Raw genomic sequence first — 19,834 nt, forward strand, 5'->3', positions numbered from 1 at the left:
CAAGAAGTGTCCTGTTGAATCGCTCCACAGGATTTCCACGAGGATGGTAAGGCGTGGTTCTCATTTTTTTTTATTCCAAGCAGCACACACAGGTCTTTGATCAGAGCTGATTCAAAATCGCGACCTTGGTCGCTATGCAACCGCTCGGGAAAGCCATAATGGATAAAAAAGTTGTTCCATAGCGCTTTCGCCACTGTCCTTGCCTTTTGATCAGCCGTCGGAACTGCTACTGCATGTTTCGTGAAATGATCAGTTATGACCAAAATATTCTTTGTTCCTTTACCGTCCGGCTCCAGTGAAAGATAATCTATGCAAACCAACTCTAGAGGACGTTGCGTTCTTATGTTCACAAGGGGAGCGCTGCGTTCAGCACGTGCCTTTCTCCGTATACATCTCTCACAGGTCTGAATTTTTTCTCTCACTTCCATAGCCATATGGGGCCAAAAGAAACGGGCACGCACCAAGTCCAGTGTTCTATCAGTACCCATATGTCCAACAGCATCATGAAGACTTTCGAGTGCTGACTTTCTGAACCTTTGGGGAAGGACAAGCTGATGGAAAGGCTCACCTTGGCTCATGCGTTTTCTGTACAGAACAAGATTACCAACTGCCCCAGTTCTCTCAGCATCAACTGGACCTCTCTATCTTCCTGACACTTTAATCTGAATGAGAGTCGCTTTCCTGTTTGGACAATATCTATTACTCTACTGATGGCCAGATCCTATCTTTGCTCACGAGCCCAGTCTTCAAGTGACATTTGTGGTAATGTACATGATCCAAGCATATCAGGTTGACTGAACCCTACAGGAATAACAGAGGCCTCAATCGCCAAGCATTCGACTGGTACAGGCAGTGAGAAGTCTGGTACTGTACTTATCACTGAAACACACTGATGCCTCTGACAGACTGCTCTCACAGCCTCAGATGGGAAATCGGCTCCTCTGTCATCCCGTAAGAACTGGGAGATGAATCGCTGGATACGGTCATCCTCATCCTGGGAAGCTAGATCAGGCTGCTGTTGGTCATCAGGATGTGGACGCCTTGAGAGACCATCCGCATCTTGATTCCTCTTCCCAGCCCTGTACAGGATGTTGAAGTCAAAACTGGAAAGAGCGGCCAACCAGCGGTGACCTGCTGCATCGAGTTTAGCAGATGTCAGAATGTACATCAGTGGGTTGTTGTCCGTCACAACGGTAAACTTTGCTCTATAGAGATAGTCGAAAAATTTCTCTGTGACACCCCACTTTAAGGAAAGAAATTCGAGTTTATGTGCAGGGTATCTTTGTTCACTACGGCTAAGTCCTCTGCTTGCATAGGCTATCACTCTCAATTTGCCTGCTTGCTCTTGGTATAGAGCCGCACCGAGACCATGAGTGCTTGCATCTGTGTGTACAACGTAGGGCTTCTTCGAGTCGGCGAACCCAAGGACCGGAGCTGTTGTGAGTTTCTGAATGAGTCTTGAAGGCGTCCTCACAAATCGATGTCCATTTCTCATTGAAGGGCCTTTTGAAATCTGCACTTGAGGAACGTATCGAGCTACTGTGCGAGGAGGCTGACCGCCTTTTTGGAGGTAGGTACCCAGTGGTTAAGTCATTGAGAGGTCTTGCAATTTTGGAATAGTCTTTTATGAATCGCCTATAATATCCGGCAAATCCAAGAAAAGACTTAAGCTCCTTGATGTTATTTGACCTGTGCCACGTCGTGAGAGCAGCTATTTTGGCCGGGTCGGTGTCTACCCCACTTGCAGACACCACATGCCCAAGATATTTAACAGATGTTCTAAAGAATTGACATTTCTCTGGCGAAAGCTTTAAGCCAAATTCCTTCAACCTCTGGAGAACTCTAAGTAATCGGCCCTCATGTTCCTCAAGAGTAGCTGAGAAAACTATGACATCATCAAGAAAAACCAATACTTCTCTCAAATTCATCCCACCCATGCACTTCTCCATTACTCTCTGAAAAGTACTGTGAGCATTCGTAACTCCCTGCGGCAATCTGTTGAACTCCCAGAAACCCATCGGGGTCACAAAAGCCGTTTTACACTTGTCTTCCTCCTCCATTTCAACTTGATAATAGCCAGACTTGAGATCCATGATAGAAAACCACTTCGAGCCAGTCAAGACAGAGAAGGCCTCTTCAATGTTGGGTAAGGCGTATGCATCTTTGATGGTTTGGCTATTCAACTTCCGATAATTCACACATAGTCTGATGTCACTGTTCTTTTTCTTAACCACAACAATCGGAGAAGCAAAAGGGCTTTCTGATTCACGTATGATGTTAGCGTCCTGAAGCTCTTTTAAATGATGTCTGACAGCTTCATAGTCAGAAGGATGGATCGGTCTGGGCCTCTGTTTAAATGGAGTTGGATCTGACAAGTGTATTCGATGTTTAACTTTAGTGGTATGACCAAAATCGAGGTCACTGAGTGCAAAAACATCTGACACTGAATTTAATTTCCTAGTGATTCTTTCCTTCCACTCTTCGGATAAAGGAGAGTCAGCGAAATCAAAAGTGAGTTTCCCACAATCAGACACATGCATGGAGTTGCATGTTGCAGAAGATGAAGTAACATCACAGTGTAGTTCTCTTGCATTGGGAGTTGGCAGGGATGACACAGCGTTAGGAAAGGAAAGCTCAGCAATGTTGTGTCCTAAGGGCACTTTGATGTCATGTACCATCTCATTCTTAACTAAGACAGGCACCTTGAAAGATGGGACTGATGGGCTTGTCATAACGTAGCTACAGAACAAGAGACCAGCAGGTAATCTCGATTTGGGAGGCTCTACTAAGAAAGTCGTATTTGTAGCTACAGGGATATGTCTTGTGTAGCCACTTAAAGCCACCTTTTCTCCTGCAGGAATGATGACACTCTTCTTGCTCTGCAGCTTCACAGTCCCCACTCTACCATTTTTCTGATTTATTTTGAATCGGTGATACAAATGTTTCAGAAGTGGAGAACCATGACTGTCCTTGGTCCTGTGCGTCACAGACTCACCCTGGACAAGCGCACACTTTTCGTACAGAGGATCAAGTGTATTGGTGCCTATCAGCAAGGGGACATCCTCATTTGCCTTGTGATCAGGTACAACAAGTGCAAGAGTATGATTTTTTTCAGACTTTCCCAAGATATCTTCTGGAAAGTCTACGTCAACTTGAATATAGCCCAGATACGGTACTTCCTGACCACCCGCACCTTCTATGTCTAAAAGACCTTGAATGGGACAAATGGGTTGATGTGAAAGGTGGTTCTCATGGAAAGACTTTGAAACTGTACTGACCTGAGAACCTGAATCCAGAAGGCTATCACACTGAACTCCCTCAATGATAACAGTTGACATACATTTCGGTCCTATCAACCCCTTTGGAAGAGCTCCATCAACTAACTGAACTTGCGAATGAGGTTTACAGATGACTGTTTCTACTTCTTGACTTGGCGTGGGACGTTTCATTTTATTTCTGGGCGCAGTCAGTCCCTCCACCGCGACCCGTTCCAGTTTAAATGCCCATATTTGGTTTGCCATTCATCTTGTCTTGCTTTCAATTCCTCATATTTCTGATCCACTAAAGGCTTATTTGGAGGATTTTCACACTGTCTTGCTAGATGCCCATCATTACCACATTTAAAACAGAACCAAGCCTTTGGCCTGGGCTTTGGCACTGTCTGTTGAGCTTGAATTTCTGCCACCGTAGCTGAGGTGATTTCTTGAGCTGGATTTTGAGTTTTGTTAGCATGTCTCTGTTGCCTTTGCTCCTTCTTTTTAGTAAGCTGCATTTTTAGTTCTGCAACCTGCTTCCGCAACGCTTCAGTTTCTGTGATGATGGTCTGCAGGACATTAGCACTAGCATCATGAGAACAAGGGTCTTCATTCACTACCTGCATATTCATAAAATATTTGGGCTTTGTGCTCCCTAAATGACGCTGCATGCGATCATGCTTTGCCGCTCTCCTATCTTCCTCTGTTCTCACCTGTAATAGGAAGTCTGAAAAATCGGGAGGCGATTTTTGTTTTCTGTTTTAAGCCCCAACTGCAATGCCAGAATGAGAGACGCAGCAACTGTTTATTGGCGTCTGCTTTATCAATGCCACCTCTCTTTGCTGCAGTAGTGATGAGCACCTGCAATCGCTGCAGGTACTCTGAAGCTTTCTCTCCCGTGTTTTGATGAGCACTGAGGAACCTTGCAAAGATTTCGTCCCCATCCTCCACTAACCCATATGCTGAATCAATATGTTTCACATAATCGCAAGCATCTGCATGTGGACCCAGCTGTCTGATTAAATCAGAGGCTGGTGGAAGCAGACTTTCTAAAATTTTACGTCGCTGCATGTCAACCGGAGTTTTGTCTTGAATCATAAGCTCTACATGAAGGGACCATGTCTGGAAATCCACTTCATTAGGAGGCTTAGGAAGTTTGTCTGAAAATGGACGAAGCCGTTTGGTTCCCTGATTTGCAACAGTTGCGTTATCACTTTTAATGATATGCTCCACAATGATCTTCTGAACGTCTGGTGGATTGAAAAGATCATTGGCAGAGGCTACTTAATTCATTGCAGCTGATTGTGTTACTGTCGTCTGCTTTCTGGCTGTAGCCATGAGTGTGGGGGAAGCATACTGAGTTTTATTCAATGTATTGCGTGGTTTACAAATTAAAGGGGTCCCACTATCATCTGAATCTGGCTCACTATCACCGTGTGAGCTGTCACTAAAATCTAAGGGCTTTGCTTGCACTGGGGATTTCTTTGGAGTAGAAGCCAGGAAGTCGTGGCCTAATGGCTAGAGAGTCGGACTCGTGATCCAAAGGTTGTGGGTTCGAGTCTCGGGCCGGCAGGGATTGTAGGTGGGGGGAGTGAATGTCCAGCGCTCTCTCCACCCTCAATACCACGACTGAGGTGCCCTTGAGCAAGGCACCGAACCCCCAACTGCTCCCCGGGCGCCGCAGCATAAATGGCTGCCCACTGCTCCGGGTGTATGTTCACGGTGTGTGTGTGTGTTCACTGCTGTGTGTGTGCACGTTGGATGGGTTAAATGCAGAGCACGAATTCTGAGTATGGGTCACCATACTTGGCTGAATGTCACTTCACTTTCACTTTCACTTTCACTTTCACTTTATAAGCCCTATCTACACGTCAAAAAATATTAGGGTCTCCAACACTAGAGAAATACTTTGGGAGGTCAGGTGCTATGTTTGTAAGAGGTTCCTCTGATTCGAACTCTACAAGAGCTTTCACACCATTCTCTTGCCCTGTCTGCCTCAACCTAAGAATTTTGTTGACAGATCCAAAAGTCGAGCAGAATTCAGTTATCTGTTCATCAGTATCAGCTGTGGTAATACCTTCAATGTACACAGCATTCTTTAAATTGACGCCACACATCTGTTCAGTGTCCATGGCTGCATAGGATTTCACACAATGTAAAATCGTAAACTAAAATTTTTTTTTAAGAAGAAAAAAAAAAAAAATATTACACTGTCAAATAAATCAAACACAGCAATGTAACCCAAAAAATATATATATCTCAATTATTTCTACTCCTCCTGGCTGGCTCGCCACATTATGTAAGGACTACTCACTTCGCACTACAACGAAACTATAATTAGGTGTAAGTGCCTAGGAACTTTTTCCCAAGGAGGAGTGATGAAATGCAAGTATCCAAGCACTAATTCACTTAACTCAAAATAAATTTATATAGCCGGCATTTATTTAACAATGAACCATAAACCCAGAATGACTTTTTCCTTCCATTTCAATGTATTTAGTTAGAACACAATATCGATTTGTAACTCAGAAATCAATGTCCTTTTAGTAAAGAACCAATGTCAAATATTGGAATGTCCTTTCAATTCGGAAATCTAAATCCAATATGTTTCCTTCAGTATAAAATGTCTTTCTAGTCCAATGTCTTTCTAGTCCGATTAGTGTAAATGTATTTAGGAAAAAAATATGGGAGTGGAAAAAAATCAAATGCACCTTTCAAAATTAGAAATCAGAGCTCTGATAAAAATCCTCCAAAAATTAAATAAAATATTCTACCCGGGTAGTGTGTTTTTTTTTTAAGTATGCTGAGATCTCCTGCGCTTATCTGTGAGATGAAATGAAGACACGTAGAATGGAATGATTCCTGCTGGATAAAGACTCCTTGCACACTCTGCTCTTTCGCCGTGCTTCCGTCTGTCCGATGGAGATGAATCCAATGCCCGTATCAAATCATGCATGAAAAAAAACCAACCTGCATAACAGGGCAACATTCAATTACTCTTATCAAAATAATTTCAAATTCCTTTACCAGATCTGGAAACAATATTACTCAAAAACCCATATTCATAATTGTACAGCAGTTTAGAATTTGAACAGTCGCTGCACACGTAACTCAGACTAGCTAATTACACTGTAACCTAGATTATAGCATCTCAGATTTATGCGGCTCAAGTTACTCTCCAATTGTTTTTTTTCTTTTACTCGGAAGAAAATACACATCAAGATATTGAAATATCAAGATCACAATTTTACCAACAAAACAGTATCTTGCAAAAACAATACTTAAAACTTGTGTCATGCTAGCAACACACATGGTGAACACTCGGCAAACTCACCGGAGAAACAAATCCACAAATCTTTGTCAGTGCTAAAACGTCTCTTCCCTCGTGATAGCGTATAAAAGATGATTTCTAAGTAGAACTAGCAAAATAGTTCTAAACCTTATGGTTTAAATTTTACTCCGTGTGGTTCTTTCCTCGTGTAGAGCTCAGCTCACTACAGGTTCTGTTTTTTTTTCCGTTACTGAAAAACTATATTGGTTTCACCTCTCTGCAGCGCCACTACTGCCATCTGCTGGCCAATAATGATATGCAGTTAAAACACCTAACTAAAAATAATCTAAATACTAGATAAAACTAAAAATCTCTTAAATTTGCTTTAGGTTACTTTTAAGGTGGTTACAAGTGCATGGTACAGGCCTCTGGTTTCCTTTGCTCCATTTTCCCATCAGCCCTTTGTTGCTATGGTTACTCATTAATCAGCTCACACCTGATTGTGTTTTAGTTAATCACTGTGTGTATTTAAGCTCTTCAGTTTGATTTGTTTCTTGTGTGCATGCCGTGGATTCTGTCATTTGGGTTAACCAAGTTTACTTTGTTTTCTTTTGGTTTAATAAATATAGTTTTATTTCCTTCACTTGTCTTCTTTGGACTGTTACATCATGTGATTTGTTTGGTAAAAATCACTAAACAATTATTTAGTGTTAATTAAACACATTCTCCTTTGTCTCCTGCTGTCTGTTATCTTGTTGGAATGAATCAGAGAATAGAATTAATCGGTCTGAGATTGTTCAGTTATATATAGTCTAGGCAAAAAAAAAACTTGTATGTACTAGTATATGATAATAATTCAGATAAATACATAACATCAGCTGCGCAAAGATGAATCTAAGTGTGAGAGATGCACCAGAGACTCTCACTGTTAAGGCGCCGGTCTGATCTGGGTTTGTTTATGTTGTGTCCTGGTCTGTCTGAAGCACATGGCTGTCAGTTGGTAATTGTGTGTGTCATGTGGTCTATTGTTACCCCCGCCCCTCTTGTTACCTTATTATCTTATTAGGGTTGACACCTGTTTGAGGTAATTAGTCACCCTTTATATTCTCCTCTTGTTTTCTGTCCTGTGCCAGATCGAATCTCTGCTTTGCTGAGTTAACCTGGCTCTTGTCTCTGACGGTTATCTTGCTCCTGTTGTTGTCAAGCCTAAGTCTAGTTCTGTTTTTTCCTCAAATTTATTTTTTACCTTTTGAGATTAGGGATTTTTCTTTTGATTTAGTTTAGTGCTATCTAGTTCCTTGTTTTGAGCTCCTGCCTTTTTAGTTTTGTTTTTCCTTTTTCCCTTTTGCTCCCCAGTTCCCCCATATTTCGTACCCAGCTGCCTGCCATTGTCAAGTGGGGGCCTTTTTCAAGACCATGCTCAGCCCTGGTGGATTCTGGGGCTGAGGGGAATTTCATTGATGCCACCCTGGTGGCCCGGTGGGGCATTCCCCTTACCCCTCTCAAGACGAAACTCATTGCCAGGGCTCTCAATGGCGCCATCCTCACCCAAGTTACTCACGTCACTCCCCCTGTAAGTTTAACCGTTTCCGGCAACCATTGTGAGGAGATTACGTTTTACCTCCTCGAGTCTCCCAGCACACCCATTGTGCTGGGGCACCCGTGGTTGGTGAAACACAGCCCTCACATTGGTTGGGCTGAGAATTCTGTGTTGGCATGGAGCTCATTTTGTCATAAGTTTTGCCTTGGGGTTGCCTCGTCTGCTGGTTTTTCTTGTTCTGTGTTTCAGGAGGAGCAGACTGCGGATCTGACCGGTGTTCCTGCTGAGTACCTCGATCTTCGGAGGGTTTTTAGCAAGTCACGGGCGGCATCTCTCCCTCCTCACAGACCCTATGACTGTGCCATCGACCTTCTCCCAGGCACTTCTCCGCCTCGTGGTCGCCTTTATTCTCTCTCAGCGCCCGAGAGGGAGGCTATGGATAAGTATATCCAGGAGTCTTTGGCAGCTGGCCTCATCCGTTCTTCCTCTTCTCCTGCAGGTGCGGGGTTCTTCTTTGTGGAAAAGAAGGACGGTTCCTTGCGCCCCTGCATCGATTATCGTGGGCTGAATGACATCACCGTAAAGAATCGGTACCCCCTGCCGCTGATGTCCTCAGCTCCCGAGCTGCTGCAGGGAGCGAGAATCTTCACTAAGTTGGACCTCCGCAATGCCTACCACTTGGTTCGGATAAGGGAAGGGGATGAGTGGAAGACAGCTTTTAACACCCATACTGGGCACTTTGAATATCGGGTTATGCCCTTCGGGCTTACTAATGCCCCAGCTGTCTTCCAAGCCCTGATTAACGATGTGCTTAGAGACATGATCAATAGATTTGTCTTTGTGTACCTTGATGACATTTTAATTTTTTCTTCGTCATTGCAGGTACACACTCAGCATGTCCGTCAGGTGCTGCAGAGGTTACTTGAGAACCAGCTGTATGTCAAGGCGGAGAAGTGCACATTCCACGCAGACTCAGTTCCGTTCCTGGGACAGATAATCTCGGCGGAGGGGGTTAAGGTAGATCCTGCCAAGGTAAGGGCCGTCTCTGAGTGGCCAGTCCCCGACTCTCGTAGAGCATTGCAGCGGTTTCTGGGATTCGCCAATTTTTATCGGCGTTTCATCCGGAACTATAGTCAAACTGCTGCTCCTTTAACTGCTCTAACCTCCACTTGTGTTCCTTTCAGGTGGACGGAGCAGGCACAGGGGGCTTTTACGAAACTTAAATTATGTTTCACATCTGCACCTGTTTTGTCTGTTCCAGACCCTGATCTGCAGTTTATTGTGGAGGTTGACGCTTCTGAGGTCGGGGTCGGGGCGGTTCTTTCTCAAAGATCCCCCCTTGATGGGAAGGTGCACCCTTGTGCATACTTCTCGCACCGCCTGAGCCCGGCAGAACGGAACTATGATGTCGGTAACCGTGAGCTGCTTGCGGTGAGGCTGGCACTGGGTGAGTGGCGACACTGGCTGGAGGGGGCGGCGGAGCCCTTCTTGGTTTGGACGGATCATAAGAACCTTGAATATGTCCGTTCGGCCAGGAGGTTGAACTCTCGGCAGGCCAGGTGGGCTCTCTTCTTTGACCGGTTCCGTTTCACCCTCTCGTACAGGCCTGGGTCCAAGAATATCAAGCCGGATGCCCTGTCTCGTCTCTTTGCCAGTCCGGGGAGCGGGTTACCGCCCGACACTATTTTGCCCCGGGGTGTCGTGGTGGCGGCTGTTTCCTGGGGTATTGAGAGGCGGGTCAGGGAGGCCTTGCGGGGGGTGGAGGTTCCGAGAGGCTGCCCGACTGGTCTGTTGTTTGTTCCAGGTCCGTTGCGCCCTTCAGTTCTGGAGTGGAGTCATTCTTCTAGGCTGGTCTGCCATCCAGGTGTGCGGAGGACGTTGGCTTCTGCCCGTCAGCGCTTTTGGTGGCCGTCTCTGCACCATGATGTCAGACAGTTCGTGGCTGCTTGCTCGGTTTGCGCCCAGAACAAGACTTCTAACAAGCCTCCCATTGGTCTGCTGCGGCCTTTGCCGATTCCCTCCCGCCCTTGGTCCCATATTGCCCTGGATTTTGTCACTGGCCTCCCCTCCTCCACGGGCAATACCGTGATTTTGACGGTGGTGGACCGCTTTTCGAAGGCGGCTCATTTTATTCCCCTACCTAAATTGCCCTCTGCTAAGGAAACTGCTCTGGTGGTAGTCGATCACGTCTTCAGGATTCATGGTCTTCCCAAAGACGTGGTCTCTGACAGGGGGCCCCAGTTCGTTTCCCATTTTTGGAAGGAATTCTGTCGTCTGATCGGTGCTTCTTCGAGTCTGACGTCAGGATTTCATCCGCAGACCAATGGGCAGTCTGAGCGAGCCAACCAGGATTTGGAGCGGATGCTCCGCTGTCTGGCATCACACAATCCCGCCTCCTGGAGCCAGCAGCTCACCTGGGCAGAGTATGCCCACAATACTCTTCCTGTGGCGGCCACTGGTATGTCCCCTTTTCAAAGTTCTATTGGTTATCAGCCTCCTCTATTTGCTTCACAGGAACCTGATGCCGCAGTTCCCTCCGCCCAGGCCTTTGTCCAGAGATGCAGACGCACATGGGAAAGAGCCAGGAAGGCGCTCATTCAGGCGGGGAGACGTGCCAAGGTGGCAGCTGATCGTCGTCGGACACCTGCACCCAAGTATGTCTGTGGGCAGAGGGTATGGCTTTCCACTAAGGACCTGCCCCTTAAGGTGCCAGCACGCAAGCTGGCACCCAGGTTCTTAGGGCCATACCGCATTACCAAGGTCTTAAGTCCGGCGGCGGTGCGGCTCAGGCTCCCATCTGTCTTTGCTCGTGTCCATCCTGTCTTTCACGTGTCTCGCGTCAAGCCTGTTATTTCTTCCCCTTTGAACCCTGGTGTGTCTGCTCCTTCCCCCCCTCCCCCCCGTCTCATTGACGGTTCCCCAGCGTTTTCTGTTAGGAGGCTGTTGGACGCCAGAAGGCGTGGCAGGGGATACCAGTACCTTGTGGACTGGGAAGGGTACGGTCCTGAGGAGAGGTGTTGGGTGCCGTCTCGGGATATCTTGGACCACTCCTTGATCGAGGATTTCCACCGTCGACAGGCCTCCTCTGTTCCTGGAGCGCCCGGGGTCGCTCCTGGAGGTGGGGGTACTGTTAAGGCGCCGGTCTGATCTGGGTTTGTTTATGTTGTGTCCTGGTCTGTCTGAAGCACATGGCTGTCAGTTGGTAATTGTGTGTGTCATGTGGTCTATTGTTACCCCGCCCCTCTTGTTACCTTATTATCTTATTAGGGTTGACACCTGTTTGAGGTAATTAGTCACCCTTTATATTCTCCTCTTGTTTTCTGTCCTGTGCCAGATCGAATCTCTGCTTTGCTGAGTTAACCTGGCTCTTGTCTCTGACGGTTATCTTGCTCCTGTTGTTGTCAAGCCTAAGTCTAGTTCTGTTTTTTCCTCAAATTTATTTTTTACCTTTTGAGATTAGGGATTTTTCTTTTGATTTAGTTTAGTGCTATCTAGTTCCTTGTTTTGAGCTCCTGCCTTTTTAGTTTTGTTTTTCCTTTTTCCCTTTTGCTCCCCAGTTCCCCCATTGGCTCTGGCTGCTGGACTCCCTCCTGCCTGCCTCCTCCATCCCATCCCTGGCTGCTCATCATCGCCTGCTCCCTTGCCCTTCTGGTTCTGTCCATCTAGCTGCTCAACCATTGTCAGCCTTGTTCACCAGCCTCAGGAGACCCCAGTTAAGCCAGCCTGGCTTCTGCCTTCGTCTTCTTGGAACCAGTCTCCCGCTCTCTCTCACTGTTGCCATTTCCTGCATCCTGGAGTTTCATTACGGAGTTGGTCTACCTCGTAGCTCTTGGACTGTTGCCCTCTGCCTATCCCTCAGAAACCCCTTTCCTAGACGCTTCCTGCTGAGTTGTTCATCTCTGCCACGGACCTGGCTGGAATCTCTCCTGGTTACCCTCTCGTGCAGCAGATAGTTCCTGAGTTCCTGTTTTGTGTTTGAGTCTCAATAAATCTGTTATCCCTGCAACTGATTCCTCTTCCTTTACCACCCCTGACACTCACACACTGTGTGGGGTTTTTCTGGTTACAGAATGACTATAATGCCACTTCGCTTTTATATCCAGACCAGAACTGTAAATGTTTAAGTAAATCAGTAAATGTTTTACCATTTTATTTGCAGTTTAGACTGACTACTTTACCTCAGGCCCGAGGCTGAGTGCTAAAGGTGTAAGGGAGTGTTGTTTTGTCAATGCTGTCAAGTAAAATATGTCAGGAATGTACTGTAAGACTGCTAAAGGTGTAAGGGAGTGTTGTTTTGTCAATGCTGTCAAGTACAATATGTCAGGAATGTACTGTAAGAGTTCTAAAGGTGTGAGGGAGTGGACTCCTATCTGAACACTCTTGAGCACCCGTGGGGGATTCTGTAGAGATGAGTTGAGCAACATTAGAGATCAGGGCGTTTAAGGAGGTCAAACTGTACGTAAATATTATACATCAGTTGAATTAAATTGAAGGATCTAGGGATGCTCAAATGCAAACTGTGTGTTTTGCTTCAAGAGAGCAATCATACATTCTTCATTAATTTATAATAATTTATTCCTATAATCATATAATCTTTTATAATAATTAGTCATTAGCCATTTGTATAATTTATCATTTGTTTATTATTATCATTTGTATCATTTTAATTATATTATTCAGTTACTCTTTAAGATTTTATTTTGCTTATTATTCTGCTGGCATATTATTTTCATAGTTGTTTAGTCTTATTATGTGTGTTTTAAGGGCTGATTGTCTTCATGAATAAGAGATACGTGGGAGTGTTTATGGAAACTCAAGGTTTATGGGATGTTGTTTGAAGCAGTTTGGTATGAGTATACTTGTTGAATTTGTGCTGGTCAGACGAAGTCTGAGCATTGAAACATACGCAACTAATAAACTCTTTCATCATCACTTCTTCTCCTGCTTCTGCTCTTCTCTGGCTTTACCTTCACTCAGTCAACTTCTTGGCTGATAGAAGACTGTTAATAGAGTTTTGGGTATTTTGGGTACCAGACAAGACTTGCTGTTAACAGGTTTTTGGTATTAGACTACAAGTTGTTCTGTTACCAGACAAAACGGATATTTGGTGTCCAGGGCTGGATCTTAATTGTCTGGTGGAGGCAGGATGGAATAACACAGAGCTGTTATCTCCATAAGAGCGGAGTCAGGATTGATTCTTGCATGACCAGACGGGATAATTCCACAATTGGAAGATCAATAAGCAGGAGCTATAATAAATTATACATAGTTGCTAAATATCCCTCTATGTTATTATTTATGTTCTAATCATGAAATATTAAGTTTAAAAGTTATTACATGAAATAGCTTCAATTATACAAATTAAAACAGATTTTTGAAAAATCTGGTATTTAGGAAAACATTGCCATATAGCAACAGTGTACCACAATGGAAAATTGCCAAAAAAAGTAGTTTTTCTATTAAATTATGATTTTCATTACAATTGAAATGCACATTTCTTTTATATGCATTCAATCTTAATTGCCATCAAAATCTGCCACACACACACACATAATGTAACGGGGTGAACGAGACGTGAGATGTGCGGATCCAAATGCAAACTTTTATTTATAAACATAGTCAATAAACAGGCAAGGTCAAACAACGGCAAACAGATATGGCACAGGCAAGACACAAGAGTGATCCTAGGGCAAGCGTGGGTTGACAATTGGCGAACAATATCCAACAGGGCAAGGCAGAGAGATAATCCAGGTACATGAGCAATAATCCAAACGAGGTGCAAACAGAGTCCGAACGGCAAGGCAAAGGGTTAGTCCAGGAAACATGGGCAGGAATCAAAACACGAGAAAGCTTGCAAGGAAAGACTAACAACTGAGTGGGCTCCGTAGAGTAGCTATCGCTAAGATATATGCTAAATACTCGGCAGAGAGAAAGATGAAGTCCATGGTTTATGTAGGGTGTGTGATCAGTGCAATCAGCTGTGTGTGTCGTCAGTGCAATGGATGATGGGAATTGTAGTCTGAGGTGGCGTGCAACAGTTAGTGTAGTGCAAGAGAACAAAGAAATTGGTAACACTGTCTATGAAGCCCATATTTATAATACATTATAAGGGTATTTTTAAGGCATTGTAATGAATGCATAATGCATTATAAAAAACCTCATAATGTGTTATAAAATCTCATGAATAATCATAACAACAATTATAATAAATTATAATACTTACGTATTTGTGGTTATAACTTTTAAGAGTATGATTATTTATAACACACAATGAACACCATATTAAATCTACTTCGTTTATAATAGGCTATATCATAGCTTGACATTGTTTATTTAAGATCTGCACAGTATCTTACTACATCTCTTGAGTGCAATGTTTATATGTACTGTATAAAACTAATTGTATTAGTAGACTAATAGGGTAGGGTAGGTAGAATGTTCACATACTTGCAAAGTATCCTATACTCAGTTTGTCTGTTGAGGAACCATCAAAATAAAGTGTTAGCATACAGTATATTCAGCAGACACACTACTAATGCTCTCATGACTGCTAGATGACATGTAGTTACAGTTACTTATCAACAGCTGTCTAAAGGGTGCCATCAAAATAATCAAACTGATATTATTAAAAAAATAAAATGTTCAAAGCAAATGTGTCATATTACACATTTATCGGATCTGACATCTGATCTTATGGCTGTTTGAGAAAAAAATATATTATTGTTATTATTATTACTTATAAGTGGTCTTTGTCTGCTTTAAGTGAAGTAACATAAGTGGCATGGCAATATATGAGACTTATAAATTATAATACATTATAACTATGAGAAATATAATACATTGTAACATACGTGTTCATTGTGTGTTATAAATCATAATACTCTTAAAATCTATAACCACAAATAAGTAACTATTATAATACATTAAAACTGTTCTTATGAATATTCATGAGATGATACAACATATTATAAAGTTGTTTATAATGCATTATGCATTCATTATAATACCTTAAGAATACCTTTATAATGTATTATAAATACTGGCTTCATAGAAAGTGTTACCAAGAAGTGTTTAGATCAGTTGCAAAAACACAAAAGACCTTTTGGTTTGTTAGGATCTTGTGACCCGAGAGCACACCTGGCTTTTTCACCAACACACACAGAACAGATAATATAAGTGACTGCTGTGAAATCACACAGAGACCTTTAAAATGATGCCAGACATAAAAACATTAAAGCAATGCATCCATGAGATATAATAAATGCAGTATAAGCACTGCATCCACACACCCAGGAGGGAGAGAGGTGGCTTAAAGATAAAGGGACAGTTGAGCAAATGGGTTTCTTTCAGGTCTTTTCTTCAGATTAGTGAGTTTTGTTTTGTTGCATCTGTTTTGTGAGAGTTCCTGAACTTTGATCTTACGGTTTTAAAAACTACATTTTAGTCTGGTCTGCCTCAGTGCTCTAACAGCGCTCATCAATGACAAAATGACTGAGATGAGTTGAAATTCAAGCACGAATTCCAGCATGATTGCTTCTGTGAAAAGGGCGAGGCACGATGTCAGTAAATGCAGAATAGTTGCAAATACCTGTTCTTCTACACTGATGCACACATACCTTGAACACACACCCAGTGCAGTAAATGACAAAAACATCCAAAAAACTGCTCAACTCTTTTGAAAGTAGGACCATTATGTGTGAGGGTGACAGTGGGGAAAAAAGTGCCTTGAACATTCAAATGTCATTTGACTTAAAAACAGCACATCATTGACCAATGTCAGGGTTCTGTCGTGTCTGTCATGTGTTCCTGCCTCATGTTTCCTTATTTGGTTTGTATCCTGTCCTTGTTTCATGTGATCATTAGTTAATTCTTGTCCAGCCGTGTTCGTCTCATTATCTATGATTTACCTGTTTATTTATAGTCCTGTCTGTTCAGTTCGACTGCGTCTGGTCTACTCGTTACTCTCCGGTGTTTGATGTCTGTGTCTTCCCCTGCCTTGATGTCTCTAAAAGACTATTATTTGAGTTTACATCCTCGTCTGCGTGTTCCTGTGTCCTCCCTCGTGTGTGCACCGTGACAACCATAAGGCTGTCCCTTTTAATTACTATATTGCAATTTGTTGTATTTTCAGAATATCAAGGAAGGAGGTAGAAATTAATTGTAGAAACAGTGCTTTGCAGCAGTGTGACTGTCAGCTAAAGAGAGTCTTTCTCAATCTTGGAGATGTTTTGCATCCATCACATGTGAAACGAGTTGAACAGCATTGTTTCATTTGTCAGCACTGATGGAACTATTCTGGAAAATTCCACACCACCACCAAGGGTGTGGTCTATCACACTATAAAAGAGCTCAACTCAACCACAAGACATAAAAAAAAAAGACAAAAAAAAAAGAAAAATGAAAAAAATACATAGTTTAAGTAATTTGCAAAATCAACGTTTTAATGATCAAGAACGTTTTACAGCACAAGCCCCGGACATTTCATCTCTGGTGAGTTATTCTGATCTGTTTTATTTAGCTAAGGATTATATTACCTTTTATGTACTGTCTTTTAAAAGACAGATCTGAACGTAAATGATAATTCACAAACACTTTGGAATACAGACCTAAGTTTAAAAAGTTACAGAAGTAATTCCATTTTCTTTACACAAAATATATATTTTACAAAATAATTTGGACATTTGGAATAAAAAAAAAAAAAACAATTCTCTAATGCAAAGAATATGACAAATATAATATTTCTGTTAGCTGTGGAAATGTCATGTCATGGGTTGGCATTTAGAAGAACTGGTTGACTGACTTTGATTTTATGAGGATTTTAAAGGTTTGGCCTGTAGTCAGACTATAAATGAGCAAACATTTATCTGCTTTTCTATGTTTTTTTGTAATTTCTATGTTCTTATCTTGTCAAAAAAGGTTGTGGGGCAGGACAGTAACTGTAGGGCAGCATACAGAGCTTCTAAATCAAAAAGAAAGCAGTGTTTTGGTGGCTCCTGCTCCAGGAACTGATAAACTAAAGTCAAATATGATGAGTTTTAAGGCTCTGATTGAGTTAGTTTGGATTACAGTGATGTTTAAACAGCATATTTATGATTTTCTCACACTTAGTATTTTTGTCTCGTTTTCCAGTATAAATATCTAAATATCCTTAAATCAAGATGCATAAACAAAAATGTCATGGCTATTGTGTGCTTTCTGATAAATGTATCAAAATGAATTTATATATAAAACAATGACAAATATCTGCCAGGGAGGTCAGAAAAATCCTCTTGTTTCACCTTATATATATATATATATATAAGGATTTTAATTTTATAATCAATGTTATTACAATAACAGAGAGAAAGAGTTTAAAAACGGCATAAATTGGTCTCAAGCCAACAAAAATAGCTAAAACCTCTCTGAAACAAGTACAGGTACTACATATTTCTTTATGTACAGTAGCTATTTTTTTAGGCAAAATTAACTGTTTTACTTTCTTCTTGTTTTTATCTATTCACAAGTGCAATGGTATTGTGTTATTTTAGATGAACAGTATGATAAATATATAGGCCTACTTGACAGATTGAAATTAAACTGTTAATTTTGTTTCTTTTTTCTAATATTACGCCTGATATTATCTCCTATAGAATAATAATCCAAAGCTCGGAGATCTTATTGAAGTCAAAAGAGGCCCATATCAACACTGGGTCGTTTACTTTGAAAATGGAAATGTCATTCACTTGGCTCCAACATGTGAGTTAAATACATAATGATTTTTATATGCATGCTGCCAATTGAGCTGAACTTGTATTGAATCTTAAACTTTCAATTTATGCCTCATGAGTCATGATTGTTTTTACTTTTCCATTTGTTTCTCTATAGCTGAGCACGCTGAAGCCGGAGTCAGCAGTGTGATGTCAGTACTGCACAACAAAGCCACAGTAAAGAAAGAACCACTGCAGGATGTGGTTGGCAGCGATGAATATCAGATCCACAATGTCCTAGATAAGAAATATCCTCCACTTCCCAATTCAGATATAAAACAGAAAGCAGAAAGCCTTGTGGGTCAGGTACTTCCATACGGTCTGTTCACAAGCAACTGTGAGCACTTCGCTACGCTGATAAGATACGGACAGCCACAATCCCAGCAGGTACAGTTATTCGGCATGACCTTTTATATCAGAATTATACTGTACTCATAACTGTCTCAAATTTGACTATTAAACACTATATTATGTCAAAAATGTTTCAGTTATTTAGATATAAGGTGTGTCAACCTTTCATATTAATAATACATCAAATAATATATTATAATAATTCACAAATGCAACACATTATAACTAAATGTCTACAACATTAGGATTAAGGTCACAAAGGCAACAACTTTTGACACCATGAATTAATACACATGCTTTCTGTTTATTCTTACAGGTGCAAAAAGCTGCAGCTTTGTTTTTGTTTGTTGCTTTTTTCGTATGTTGCATCATTTGTTTTGTTTCATATTTGAAAACGAAAAAAAAAGTATACTGTGTGCTTTTTCTTTCCATTGTTTTATGCCTTTGCATGGGTTTTTTTCTGGGCATTCAAAAAAATCTTCAATCACCCATAATTTGAATTTCTCAGACTGGGCAATATAATCATAGTTTTTCTCCACTTCTCATCTGATGTTTGACTGGTACCAATATCATTATAAACCTCCTCACCCTCACCCTGGACTCCCCGTCTCTTCATTCCTGATCCAACACTTGTTTTACAGTCAGTTTGCATGTGTAATGATTACACTTAAAGGACCTGAGTAGTAATGAAGATCCATTGATTAAAAATAATGTACTGGACATTTAACAAAAAACTCCATAGATCAAAATCTCCAGGGAAGGTTTTTCAGGGAAAGAAAATAAAAAGCACTAGTACAACATACAAAAGCTATAATAAAAAAGAAATGCTTGAAAGTAACTTAATGAAGTGGGAAGATGTGAGCTACATTTTAAAAGTTACATTTCCTAGTAAACCAGTTACATATGATTTCAAGAGCTAAGAGAGGACAGGTGCATAAAATAAAAATACAGCTATAATATATGGAAACATATGGGTGGCAATGCAATATGTAAAATGACAATGTATTTCTGTATTTAAATTTACATTTTCCCATATGTGCGACAAGCATTCAATTATTTAATCTACACTTGCCATTTCTTACACTAGGTTTAATCAAAAACATTTTAATGCTTTATAAGTTGCAAAGTTAAATGAAAATGTATTGATTAGACATGTTTAACATGATCAAGAAAAAACTGTAGCAAAATTATAATTTAAATGCTGTTTTTCCTAAATGCATGTAGACTTCGAGGTAAGACACTTGAGATTGCGTTTTCATCGTGATACCGCGGGATAATTGTAGCAAAATGTAGTGTAAATTTCAGAATGCATCCTGAGCCAAAGGTGCAGCAAAAAGGTAGCAAAAATGATGATTTAAATGTCTTTTATTTTGCTTAAATGCATTGACACTTTCACTTAAGACATTTTAATTGCATTTTCATTAAAGGAATACCTTAGCTTATTACCGTTACTGTGGCAGCCAACAACAGCACAGCTTAACCCTCTGCACATTTTTATATTTAGTTATGTTAAAAAGTTTCAGTTCAGTCTATCTGTTTTACCCCGTTATAACATGGATGTCTAGACAGGCCGTAGCTGTCGGGCAAGATGGTGGATAGCAGCGACAGCACATAATATCCGTGTTCTGATTGGTTAGATCGCCTGTCAATCAAGCTCTTTGCGAACGGTCAA

General features: G+C 41.6%; 1 long non-coding RNA gene across 1 annotated transcript; it reads left to right on the top strand.

Annotated features, from left to right (window-relative positions):
• The first annotated feature begins 15,997 nt into the window (after positions 1-15,997).
• LOC306846832 lies at positions 15,998-19,195 on the top strand. The gene is made up of 4 exons (XR_013782116.1): positions 15,998-16,555; positions 17,695-17,800; positions 17,930-18,198; positions 18,479-19,195. It is a non-coding gene; the product is annotated as an uncharacterized lncRNA (long non-coding RNA).
• The last annotated feature ends 639 nt before the right edge of the window (positions 19,196-19,834 follow it).

The sequence above is a fragment of the Barbus barbus genome, assembly GCF_936440315.1.
Source record: "Barbus barbus genome assembly, chromosome: 27".
Taxonomy (NCBI): domain Eukaryota; kingdom Metazoa; phylum Chordata; class Actinopteri; order Cypriniformes; family Cyprinidae; genus Barbus; species Barbus barbus.